The sequence below is a fragment of the Marmota monax genome, unplaced genomic scaffold, assembly GCF_021218885.2.
Source record: "Marmota monax isolate L192 unplaced genomic scaffold, Marmota_monax_Labrador192_F-V1.1 WCK01_AAM20220418_F8-fsc00037, whole genome shotgun sequence".
NCBI lineage: Eukaryota > Metazoa > Chordata > Mammalia > Rodentia > Sciuridae > Marmota > Marmota monax.
This window is the reverse complement of record NW_026693245.1, coordinates 10,396,876-10,410,967: the sequence shown is the minus strand read 5'-3', so window position 1 is coordinate 10,410,967 and position 14,092 is coordinate 10,396,876.

Here is a 14,092-nt window from a genome sequence, read left to right as displayed (position 1 = left end):
GGATATTTATGAAGCAAGAAAGGACAAAGATGAACAAGATATGGTGGTGCACGCCTGTAATCCCAGTGACTTAGGAAGCTGAAGCAAGGAGGATCACAAATTTGAGGTCTGTCTTAGCAATTTAGTGAGACCTGTCTCAAAATAAAAAAATAAAGAGTTGGGGACATAGCTGAATGGTGGTGCCTCTGAACTCATTCCCTAGAACCACAAAAAGGAAAAGAGAGAGACAGACAGACATAATTACTAATAACTTCCAACATGGATCAGTACCAAAGAAAGATAAGAAAGTGCAGGCAAGGTGGTGCATGCCCATAATCCCAGTGGCTGGGGAGGCTGAGGCAGGAGGGTTGCAAATGCAAAGCCTGCCTCTGCCGCAGTCTGGCTGGGCACAAAATCACGAGCCACCACACAGCTTGTAGATTCAAACAGCAACTCTTTATTCCCGAACTCACACCAGCCGTCTACAATCATGTTCTGGGGAAATCCACGTTCTCTGCCCAAATCCACCTTCTCTGCCCAAATTCACCTCCACTGGGCTTCTATCTCCAAAATATACTGTCTGAATCCCGTGAGAACTCAAGGGGAACTCAGGCAGCAGGATACGCCCTATTCCCAGCAGGAATAATCTTAAACCTTAAACCTGGAACCTAAACTGGGAACGCCCTAAACAAGATTATCTTAAAACCGGGAACACCCTAATCTGCCTTGGTCCTTGAGCAAGGTCACTTACATTCAATGTCACTGCAACATGGGGTACGCTGGCAAGGAAATTGTCATACCTACTTGGCTAATGGCTCCCAGCATGCCTCATCAATTTAGTGAAGCCCTAAGGAACTTAGACCCGGTCTCTAAAGAAAATATAAAAAGGGGGGTGGGGTTGTTGCTCAGTGGTAGTACTTGCCTCTCACATGTGAGGCCCTGGGTTCAATCCTCAGTACCACATAAAAAATATAAATGACTAAAATAAAGCTATAAAAAATAAGTTAACTGGGCACAGTGGTGCATACCTGTAATCCCACTGGCTCAGGAGGCTGAGACAGGAGGATCACAAGTTCAAAGCCAGCCTCAGCAATTTAGAGAGGCACTAAGCAACTCAGTGAGACCCTGTATCTAAATAAAATACAAAATAGGGCTGGGGATATGGCTCAGTAGTTGAGTGCCCCTGAGTTTAGTTCCCAATACCCCCAAAAAAAAAGTTACCTCATTTAAAAAATATATGTATATATGTAAATATATAAATATACATATATATGTGTATATATAAATATATATATGTATATATATATATATATATATATATATATATATATGTATATATAGAGAGGGGGGGGGGCTGGGGATATGGTTCAAGGGTTAAGTTCCCCTGAGTTCAACTTCAACTTCCAATTAATATATCTTAAAAGTCTTTGTGGTATTTGGAGTAGTTTTAAGGGCCTGGGGATATAGCTCAATGGTAGGGTGCTCACCTAGGATTCACAAGGCACTGGTTTGATCCCCAGCATTGTCAAACAAAAGAAAGCAAAATTTATTCAAAGTAGTTTTGACTTTTTTCTATACAAGGAAGGAGCTTTTCCAGGCACAGTGGCACAGACCTGTAACCCCAATGATTTGGGAGACTGAGGCTGGAGGATTACAAGTTTAAGGACAACCTCAGCAATTTAGTTAAGTCCTAAGCAACTTAGTGAGACTCTGTCTCAAAATAAAAAATAAGAAGGGCTAAGGGTGGGCTGGGGATATAGTTCAGCTGATAGAGTGCTTGCCTTGCATGCACAGAGCCCTGTGTTGAGCCCCTGCACCAAAAAAGAAAAAAAAAAAAAAGGGACTGGAGGTATGGCTCAGTGGTAAAGTGCTTCTGGATTCAATTCCCAATAGTACAGAAAAGTTTTCTTTTTAAAAAGAGATAGAGAAAATGAGACTTTAATTAATTTAAGTGGAAAAGTGATGTGGTCATGTTTACACTTAATACAAATATTCTGGAAATAATTGAAAACAATTGAGCCTGGAATCTGAGAGATTGCTTAGAAGGTTATCACAAGAGTCTAGTCAGTGATACTTAACAAATATGTACATCCAGGTGAGTAGTCTCAACTTGGGTAGTCTTGTCCCATAGAGGACATTTAGTAATGACTAGAACCATTTTTGGTTGTCCTGTTGGATGGAGACTGGTGAAAAGAGACTAGTGGTGCTGCTAAGTAACTTACAGTAAAGAATCCTTTGGACCAAAATATCAATAATGTAAGGTTGGAAAACTTCTTCTCTAGGTGGGCTTATTATAAAATTGGAATGCTATTTTTTTTTTTTGGTATTAGGGATTGAACTCAGGGACACTCAACCACTGAGCCATTGTCGCCGATGGGCAAAAGTTGAAACTTATGCAGTCCAGGGGGAGAAATAAAGAATGGCCACGCACTTCTGCCCTTTTCAATGCTTTATTCACTCCAATCACTCAATACAATTTCTCTCTATAGGCCCTTAATCAAGAAAATGACAATCCTTAATGCTAGGCACAGCAATTGACATAATCACTTCACAGCAAATAATTCTAAGCACTGCAAACACACTTAATCATGACAGGCTCATGACAGAAATTTCCTCTACATGCTAAGCTCAAGTGTCAGATCAAAAGTCTCAAGACTTAGGCTTTAAGTCCAGCAGATGCACACTCAATCAGGCTGAGGTGATCAGCTCAGGAACCAAGGGAGGCTTCTCTTGGGGTGGAGCTGATGGCTGGCTGAGGAAGCTGTCATAGGGAGAGTCCTTTTCTCACCAGAGTCAAGGGGCTGCTGAGAATTTAAGATTGTGAGACAACACAGAGAATCAGGCAAATGAAAAGAGTTGGGATGTCAGTCTAGATCCTCATCAGGCTCTCAGGCTTTTGTGCATCAGCGTTGGCTGGCTGAATGTCTGTTCATTTGCTCCATCATTTATACTAAATTTTGGGGCTTCCAACCATCCCTTCAATCCCTACCAGCTGCTACCAGATTTCTCAGTGACATCATTTGTCCTGAGGTTAAAGCATCTGGTCTGCTGGTCCCCACCCTGATTTTCTTGCTTGTCGATTTTAGCTCTTATCAGGGTGAAAGCAACATGCCAGAGACTTCACTCTGAGTTTGTCAGGGAGGGGAGAAGAAACTTATTTGTGCCCATGGGCCATACTGGAGGGCTCCATAGTTGTGCCTGGTGAGACTGCAGTTTTCAAACTGGAGTTTTAAAATGGAGTTGCTTAGGCTAAGACCTAAGGCCATTCTTACAGCCACATCCTCAGCCCTATTTTGTATTTTATTTAGAGACAGGGTCTCACTGAGTTGTTTAGTGCCTCACTTTGTGCTGAGGCTGGCTTTGAACTCGAAATCCTTCTGCCCCAAACTCTGAGCTGCTGGGATTACAGGTGTGCCACTATGCCTGGCTAGAGTATATTTTGACATATTTATATAAACATGGAATACATCTTATTCTAATTATGATCCCAGTCTTGTGGTTGTACACGATGTGGAGATTCACTGTGGTGTATTTATATATGTACATAGGAAACTTGTCAGATTTATTCCACTGTCTTTCCTATTCCTGTGCCCCCTCCCTTCCTTCCATTCCCCTTTGTCTAATCCACTGAATTTCTATTCTACCCCTCCCTACCTTGTTTTGTGTTAGCATCCACATATCAGAACATTCCACATTGTTTGGGGGTATTGGCTTATTTCGCTACCACCTAATTATATAACAAATAATCCATAGATTGTTAAATCCCCCACTTTATTTAAAGTATTTTATAATCATCTCACCCTCCCATATTATACTTTACTGTTTTATTCAGCTATGAGCCATTTGGTGAACAATAAAAGTTCTTGACTTCTTTTTCTTTTGTCTTATACTACCATATTTTCAGGCATTTTGTTGCCAAAAGCTCTGTCCTTATCCCTGATGCCAATCCATTAATGAGGACATGCTTTTGAGAAAAAGGAAAAATAAGATTAATTGCTTTGCCAGCAAAGGAGAAAAACAGGGGACACCTGTCCCAAAAGCTGTGTGATTCTGCCCATCAGCAGGAACAGGGGCATTTATAGAGGTGATTCAGAGAAAATGAGATTAGGGAGCAGAGATCAGGAAGGAGAAGGCTAGAGAAAAGAAATCGAGGGAGAGAAGTTTAGGGAAAAGAAGAGTGGGGGAAAAAAAAGAAAAAAATGCAAGTTTCAAAGTGACAAGGGATATAGTCAAAGTATCAAGTGAATTCCTGCTAACAATTTCAACTGTTAATAACATCTTTGTTTCAAAATTGACAGGTAAAGGAACAGGAATTGAAACTTGAATAGCTTTAGTGCTTATCAACAAAGTTAATTAAAGGCTTGCAAAGAGCTGAAAGAATGATGAAAATGAAATGCTTGGATTACCTGTGGATTTCCAATACCTGGTTTCTTGTTCCAGCAGTAATTAAGGATTGCTTGATATGCTCATCAGTATTACTTAGTGTCACCATGGAAGTCTTTGTCCATATTGCCAGTGCTCACCCCAGTGATAGTACTTCTGATAATACTTCTGATTATCTCAGTCAGAATCACACTCCTCATTTTGACAAGATGTGTGTGTGTGTGTGTGTGTGTGTGTTTTGTACTGGGGAGGGGACCCAGAGCTTCAAACCCTAGGCAGATAGATGTCTTATCACTTACTATGTCCTTAGCTATGTCCTCAGTCCTTTTAATTTTCTTAGGGCCTTGCTAAATTGATAAGGCTGGCCTTGAACTCACCATCCTCCTGCCTTAGTCTCCTAGGTACTGAGATTACAAACAGGTCTGCACCACTGCACCTAGCTTAATTTTATTTTGAGGCAGTGTCTCACTAAATTGCTGAGGAGGTCCTTGAATTTGCAATCCTCCTTCCTCAGCCTTCTGACTACCTGGGATTACAGGAGTGTGCCACTATGCCTGGCTCATACTCATTTTTTAAAAAATATTTATTTATTTATTTATTTTTAGGTGTAGATGGACACAACACAATAACTTTATTTTTGTGTGGTGCTGAGGATCGAACCCAGGTCCCACCCACGCCAGGCGAGCGCTCTACTACTGAGCCACAATCCTAGCCTCTCACATTCATTTTTTTTTTTTTTTTTTTTTTTTTTTAAAGAGAGAGAGAGAGAGAATTTTCTAATATTTATTTTTTAGTTTTAGGCGGACACAACATCTTTGTTTATATGTGGTGCTGAGGATCGAACCCGGGCCGCACGCATGCCAGGCGAGCGCGCTACCCCTTGAGCCACATCCCCAGCCCTCACATTCATTTTTATAGCTACTTTTTCCCTGTCAGTGCTGGGGATTAAACACATGATGTCACACTTACAGCTACTTTGCATCTGATTTTATTTATGTCGCTTTTCCTTTTGGTTTTCTTTTCTTTCTAGTTTTCCCCTTTTCCAAGACATAACGTTATTAAAGCAAAGTTTGATATCTCTATCAAGAGATAAAAAGTTTGGGGCTGGGATTGTGGCTCAGCGGCAGAGCACTTGCCTAGCATGTGTAAGGTGCTAGGTTCATCCTCAGCACCACATAAAAATAAAGGTATTGTGTCCAACTAAAAAGATATTTTTTTAAAAAAAGAGAGAAAGTTTGATATCTGTATCTAGATTCCAATAAAAGAAAATATCCTTGTAAATCAGAACATCAAAACCAGAGATTTTGATTAGAAATAAAAATAAAGAAATTTTTCCCCCTTTCTTTCTTTCCTTTCTTCCTTCTTTCTTTTTTTCTTCTGTTGCTGGGGATCTGCATACTAGGAAAGTTCTCTATCATTTAGCTATACTCCTATCCCCTAGAGATGATTTCTGATATAAAGGAATATATTAAATATTGGAGTGGATAATAAAATAGTATGAAGAATTGCTATCCTCAAACTTGGGAAGGAGTTTAAAGTGGAGACTTTTAAAATTTTTAAAACCTTTCCAGGGTTGATCAACATTTCTTAACCTTTTCTGATATCAAAATGTTCATTTCTTGAGGGAACCCATTTGTGTAGTGTAGGTGAAGCTGATCCCACCTGACTACCTGTTCCCCCATGTCTACTCCAGTTCCAGGGGCAGGTATGGGTCCTTGACCTGCCTAATAGAAACATGCATCTCCATGGCCACAAGTGGTAATTTAGAGGCACATGCCTCAAGCTAGACCAATCAGAACATTCTCGAAAACTTTATCATATGGGCTATTAGGAGGTCATTCTCTGTCTGTAGGTTACTAAGATGGAAAGAATGCAAATATGAAATTTCCAATAGAACAAAATCTGAATTTCCCATTCTTCCTATCACATAACTCTCAGACACAAACATAATCAGAGCCCTAGAATCTTTTTAGTCTTTAGATCTAGTCCTTCCTGAAGCAATGACCATCTTTGGACTTCACATTGACACAAGCAAATGAATTTCCTTTAAAGCTTTACAGTGTGTTTTGGATTTCAGTCACTTTCTTTCTAAGGAGTGTCTATGAATACAGGGCCTTTGTCCAGTAAGGTGACTGATACTGTGCAGTGTTTTCATTCATCTTTGGTATCCAAAGTCAATTGAGAAAGACCTCAGCTTCTGGGGAAGGAACTGGCTATCTGCAGCAACCCATGAGGTAAGTGTAACAATTCTGATGCTTTTCTTTCCTTTTGTGTCAACAACATGAGTCACGAAAAGAAGAATCAAATCCACTTATTCTACTTATAAATACTTTCCCCTTTAAAGCAGGGTCCCTTTTGTAGAAAGAAATTTAAAAGGCAGCAATTTTCCTCTGTCATCCAGGGAAGAAGCTCTTTTTACTTTAGCAGAATGAAAGGGAATCTCAAAGATTCTGAGAAGTCTCCTTGTTGTTCACATTCTTTTCTACTGCAGAGGATAAATTCAGCCAAACTTCCAAAAGTGTAAAATGAATAGGTGAAATGTAAAAGTACCATAGAATATGCCCTGAGGAAAAAGAAGTTGAAAAGAATCAAAGGTTGAGAGAAAAGTAGAATTGGAATAAAAAGATAAAATTGGAGGATTAGAAATAAAGAAAATTAAAATCATAAAATAACCTTATTTAGGATTTTCTGTGTTGGTCTTTCCTTTAAATTACATGCAGAAAACATTTTTACCAATGAAGTCGTCATTCATCCTTTAAACAGAGTCAGCTATTGCCTACTGTGGCCCAGGAACTAGGATAAATGCTATGAGTACAACAGGGAGAGAGATACCTATGGCTCCATCTGTAGTTACAAAAGGCAAATTTGATTCTAGGAAGGAAAGAAGGATGAATGTTAAACATCCACTACATGATCGTGTGATAGACAGGCATTACCCTTGGCAGTGGGAAAGGGATGGAAGGTGCTTAGTTTCCTCAAGCCAATAAAAAGGACTTTAGGGGCTGGGGATATAGCTCAGTTGGTAAAGTGCTTGCTTTGCATGCACAAGGCCCTGGGTTCAATCCCCACCACCACAAAAACAAAACAAAACAAACAAACAAAAAAAAAAAACTCAGCTTCACATTTGCCCTTGGAGCTTGAAGAGCACAAGACACTTGAAATTCTGGAGGCTGTGGTGACCCACTTTTCTGACAACAGAGTTACCTGCACCTAAAAGTTCTTGGAGTAGAAAATTTAGTAGTTACTGATGAGCCAGGTGTAAACTCAGTAGTGAAGAGAATTGGATGTGGTCCAAAAAGATGGCTTGGAAGAAATGGTGATTTCGGTATAGATATGGGACACTGGAAACCAGGAGCCAAGAGAAGACCACAAGTGACCAGCTAGAGGAGCCATTGCCCTAGAAAACCGTTTTAGGGGGGTTTTTTTGTAATGTGAGAAATTCTCCAAGTGGGAAAGTAGGAAAGTATCTAGGAAAGCTCATCACAGGAGAGAATCAGCATTAAGACTGTCCAATCTGAAGGGCACCAAAACCAGATTCAACTATGTAAACCCTCCCATCCCTTACTTCTGCTTCCTCTCTTTACCCCCATCCCCAAGAAAATATAAGGAGTCAATGCAACCTTGAAATTGGGATGGGGTTGAAGTGGAAAATTGGGACGACACTGAAGCCAGATTTACAGATAGGTAGTTAGTGTAGTTAGGTAAATCAGGTCTAATATCGAGTAAGATAAATAAAATGGAGGCCTTTATAGAGAATAGAGTCCAGGAAACCAGAGCAGCACTTGGGAAATTGAAATGTTAATGTCCCCAAGGCCCAGAACCCATCCTAAGGAACTGTTAATGAAGCAGCTACCTGCAAACAGGAAAGTGCTAATCCAAAACCGTACCAGGCCCTTCCTGCCCAGATATCTCCTTCAGCCCACCTATCCCCCACCTTTTAGACCTTCCTACCTGCATTCTGTTACTGCAAGATAATGGGAAACAAAGGACAGGAGTGTGGGAAAGCTGAAAGAAGACCTTAGCTATCAAAAATGGGAAGACCTCCCCCTTCCATGGATTCCACCTTTCAGGTCCCATTCTTCCTCTGGGAGAAGTCTTCTCTGCTATCCTTTAATAAAGCCTTCCACTTTCTACTTTTCATTTGCCTCTCGTGCTTCTCTGGTGTTATCCTTCAGCATTCGGGGAAGCAAGGACTTATCAACGGTAAACAGCAATAACAACACTAGCCATATTCTTTCCCCATCAAAGCTTTAAACCTGAAAACAGGTTTGAGCTTGAAGGAGAGGAGAACTTGAATTGGTGAGAGCTTGGAATATAGATTATTGGACTGAACTAGATTTATTATCTGAATACCATGGGGCATGCCCCAGAAGTAAAAATACTATAGAATATGCCTAAAAATTTGTCCTGGGACAGACAAGAATGCACAGGAGTGGGAAGGAATAAAGTTTGTTTGTTTGTACCCTATGAAGTTTAGCTATTAAAATAGCTATTGAACTATTCATATGCTCTTCTTGTGACCCTATCTTCCAAATATCCCTCCTAAGTGTGACATTACTTTCAGGTTGGGTACATGGCTCAGCTTTAGATTATTTACCTAGCATGCATGAAGCCCTAGGTTCAATCACCAGCACTAGGAAAAAAAAAAGTGCATGTATTTTTATATACTACAGCACAGGCTGTTTATGCAAATGTTTATGCTTCTGTGTAAATGGATGGGTTCCTGATTTTCATACTGTCAAAATGAAACGATGATCCCAAAGTGAAAAGTTCTTTCTCTAGGCCAATGGGTTTCAACTCTGTAGATCTTACACCTCCTGCTCTTTATTGTATTATATATAAATATAATGTGTGTGTGTGTGTGTTACCCTTCTTTTTTTCGTATGAGGTGTGTGTATTTTTTTGTACAGAGGAGTGAATCAGAGGTACTTTACCATTGAACTACATCCCCCTCCCTTTTCATTTTGAGATAGTTTCTCTCTAAATTGCGAAACTGGCCTTGAACTTGCCACCCTTCTCCCTCAGCCTCCAGATTAGCTGGGACTGCACACGTGTGCCACCACACCCAGCTCATACATAGATATTGTTCCCTTTATCATAATAAATAAACTGGAAGTGATGGATAAGAAAATACACAATTCCACACGTGTGTTTAGGCTTAGTCACAGTTTCACTTGAATACATACTGGGATAGTCATCCATCTGTACCCATACTTGGAAATCATTGACTGAAAAGCAACAAATGCAGAAATAAACAGTGTATTATATTGACTTAAACTAGCTGACATGTTATTAGTGGTATCATTTTCTCAAGTTCTCAATGTTTCTTGGTAAAGTTTCTCATATAAGAAAGTGTGGAGCACATTTTCTTCGGTTTATTCAGTATTACATTCTTAGAAAATTCAGTGTATGTTAAAGTCACATAAGAAATGCTGTTCAATTTAGGTTCACTGAATGCTGTCCCTGTAACAATCAAAAACACTCTCATAAATTTCCAAATCACCCTGAGGGGACAGTCCAACCACTAATCTCTGGGTGGGTCTGTGGAGAAGGGCATTCCCACTTCTCCCTCAGGTTTCTCAATTCAGCCTACCTCTCCCTCCCACCTTTCCTCATTCTGAAGAATGCCTTGGGCTGAGGAGAATGCTACTTTTTTTTTAAATGCTAATGAGCTGAGATCACTAGATATAATTATCTCATAAAACTAAATTGAATTTTGGAGGTTGTAAAACTCTCCAGTCCTCACACACTCACATACTCATCATTATAAATGACTGTTTTCAACCATTTCTTGATGGTTTGGGGACAAAATTTGGGGACTTTTCTGTAGAAAAATTCCAGAACCATGCTAACTGTCCCTATTACAAATTTCCAGCCTCTAATTTCAGTTCTCATGGATCTGTGTTCTTTTCTTGAGTCATTTTCTTCCATTTTCCTCACCCTTATCCTTCCTACCCCTTACCCCTGTTTTCAGCCCTTCTAGCTAATCCATCATAACAAAGGAAAAACTCAAGTCCTACCTCACTGAGATAATCCATTTCCTTGTCTCACCAAAACAACTTTCTGTATCAACATGCATCCTTGTATTCTGTCAAGGAAATTAAAAGACCAAAGATGGAATGCAAAATGAAAAAGATTTCACATAAGCAGGGTGATCCCCATCTAGCTGAATCTGGTCTTTGGGAAATGAGATTTGGGAAGAAAGAAAATGGCATAGTATTTTTTTGGCAGGGAGGTACTGGGGATTGAACTCAGGGACACTTAACCACTGAGCCACATCCCTAGCTCTATTTTATTTAGAGATAGGTTCTCACTGAGTTGCTAAGCACCTTGCTGTTGCTGAGGCTGGCTTTGAACTTGAGATCCTCCTGACTCTTGTTATGCTCAAATTTGGGACCCCCAAAACACCACCAGAGACCAAGATCGATGTAAGCAGCAAAGAGGTGTTTATTGTGAGCTAGCTCGGTCCTCCGAGCGCGCACACAGCAACTGGTGACGCTGAGAGGCCCCGAGCCCAGGGTTTGCCTCAGTTTTATACACTCTTTGGGGAGGGGAGGGATTTCACATACATCTTAGCATCTCTTAGTAAATCATCACACACTGCGGGAAAATCATAAAACAACTCTAAAACATGATTAGCACATTCACTGGAGGGAACAAGTTGGGTAGGGGTGATTGGTTACTACAAGAGGGAGATTCCTTTGAACTGATTGGCTTAAGCCATGAGGGGAGTATGTGCTGAACTACATGGTTTCCCAACACGTTATCAACCACCATAAACTACTGGGAGGGTCATCTAGCATCCCGGGTATTTCCCTATCTCATGCTGATTGGTGGCTACTAGGGGGTTGCTATGGGTCCCCACCTAGCCTGACTGAGTCAGGGACACCTGGTGCAGCAGATCTCTCCTGTTATTTGTAGATAAACAACTTAGCAGGGTGGGAATGTGCCTAGTAGTGCTCTGTGGGTCTTTTCAAGGACAAAGGTCATGCCCCTTCCTTGGATAGGCTTTGCTCTGAGGTAGAGGCTGGTTTTTCACTCTGCCTCCTGAGCCACTGGGATTATAGATGAGTGCTACTGCGCCAGGCTGGCATAGTATTTTAAAGCAAAAAACAAAACAAACAAACAAAAAACACCACAAAATCATACACTGTCCTAATAATACATGGTTAGAGACACTGTCTCTAACCGTGTATTATTAGGACAGTGTTGCTGGTGAGCTGGCAGTATCTGGGGCTTGATTAGGGGTAGAGGTGGTCTATTCCATCTGTGTGTCATCTGTTTGTCTGGGTCCTGACCTAACAGTGGTCCACTTTATGTTTTGAATAAAGCCCTTGCTGCTCTGCCACTGCAACTTTTTTTTAAAATTTTATTTAGTTTTAGATGGATACATACCTTTATTTTATTTATTTATTTTTACATGGAGCTGAGGATTGAACCCAGTGCCTCACACGTGCTAGGCAAGCGCTCTACCACTGAGCCACCACCCTAACCCCTACAACTTACTTTTTAAATGAATGTGTTTCTTTCTCTTCCTTTCTCTGCTTCTCCCTAATCTCTCCCCCTCCCTAATTTCTGGGGAAACAGTGTTCCCTTTATTCCCCAACCTAGGCATAGTTATTTGTCCCACCATGGGAATGAAGTAATCCAGACTTTGGGGATGGTACCAGAAGATCTCAGAAATGACTATCCCCCAAATTAACAAGTGAATTACAACTTCAGACAGAGAATAGGAGGAATGTAGCCTTTGAGTCACCTCTTCAAAAGTTCCCTGTTCCTGCTGATGAGTAGAATCACAGCTTTTGGGACAGGAGTCCCCTGTATTTCTCCTTTGCTAGCAAAGCAATAAACATTTTTCTTTTTTCTTAAAATCATGTCCTCATTATTGGATTGTCCTGGGGGACAAGAATGGAGCTTTCAGCAACACCGCCTCAGTAGCCTGTCTTCCTTCTGCCTCTGCTGCAAGCTAGGTAGCCAAACCACTCTTCCAGTGAAATCTCCACACCATTTTTCCCATCTAGAGAGAAACAGAATTATAATTATAATGTTAAACACCCAAAAGATCCACTTGGATTGAAGGAAATAAACTGGTAAAAATACCTATAGAGATAACTTTATTACTCATAAAATGAGTAAAGAAATAAATTTATAAAAAAATTCTGCCTACCGAACAACCTGTACAATCAGAAAAATGAGAAATTATACCTCATTTATGTATATCAAAGTGTATAAATACATTCTACCATCAACTAATTAAAACAAATAAAAAATTAAAAAATATTCTGTCTATAGACTAAAAAAGAAAAAGTGAAAAATTGTTTTATGAGAACGGATATTTCATGAAGTGAATGGTTCTGCTAATTAGAATGGCAAAATTCTGGACAGGTGTGGTGGCATTTACCAGAAATCCCAGCTACTTGGGAGGTTGATGCAGGAGGATTACAGATTTGAGGCCAGCCTCAGCAACTTAGCTAAACCCTGCCTCAGAATAAAATAAAAAGAGCTGGCAGTGCATATGATGCACTTGACTAGCATGTGAGAGGTCCCTTGGTCCCTAGTACCACAAAAAAAAAAAAGAAAAAAAGAAAGAGAAAGAAAATAGAGAGAAAAAGAAAAGAAGGAAAAAAGAAAAGAGAATTTCAAAGTTATGAAATATTCATATAGAATTAAAAGTGTAGTGTATGTTTTCTACCATTGCATTATAATATTCTGATTGTCTTCAAATTTTACCTTTCTGCCTTTAAACCAAGTATTCCTTTTTGATAACTGACTTATTTGGAAGGACCTGATATCATTTTTTTTTCACATGCAATGTGTTAAATAAAATTATAAGGAGACTATTGGATTGGACTGAAATCCTGTACTAGGCCCAACAGATCAAACCAAAATGGAGTCACTCATGCTAAAATTCCATGCCACCAAGCTAAGACTAAGTTGTTTATCTAATATTGAGAAGGAGAGAATAGCCAAGTCCCCCAATAGGCCAGTTTTAGCATGATAAGAAAGTCACCTGTTTTAAGCTTTATAAAGAAAATAACCTTGAAAGGACCAATCTGGCATGATGGCCCACGCCCATAATCCCAGCAACCCAGGAGGCTGAAGTGGGAAGTCACAAGTTTCAGGCCAGGGACAGCATTTTAGCAAGACCCTCAGCAACTTAGTGAAAACCTGTCTCAAAATTAAAATAAAAAGGACTGGGAATGTTGCTCAACGGTAACGCACCCCTGAGTTCAATGACAATCTCTTTTTGTTGTGTTTCTGCTTTCTTCATCACTATTCTGCCTACAACACCAGCCTCCTGTGCTCAGCCGATTGAAACTTTCATTCTCTTTTATTGAAAAAGGTATTGCCTGATTCCAGAATTGCAAATAAAAATCAACTAGATTTTTAAACTAAACTTGGTGTAATTTTATGTTTTCATACATGTTTTACTTTACTTTCTTTTAGCTGCGTTAGGGTTTGAATCCAGGGCCCTGTGTACCACTGAGCCACACTACCAGACCCTTTTAATATTACTAAGTATGTGAAGGGCAAAACAGTATTTTCATAAGCCTAGATACTCTATAGAGAGTAAATCACAGTTGATAATTTTAAAAGATGATGAAGATACCTTTGCTCTGAAAAAAAAAAAAAAAAAAAAAAAAAAGATAAAACCTACCATATGCTGCCTGTAATTCCAGTGGCTCAGGAGGCTGACACAGGAGAATCACAAGTTCAAAGACAGCCTCAG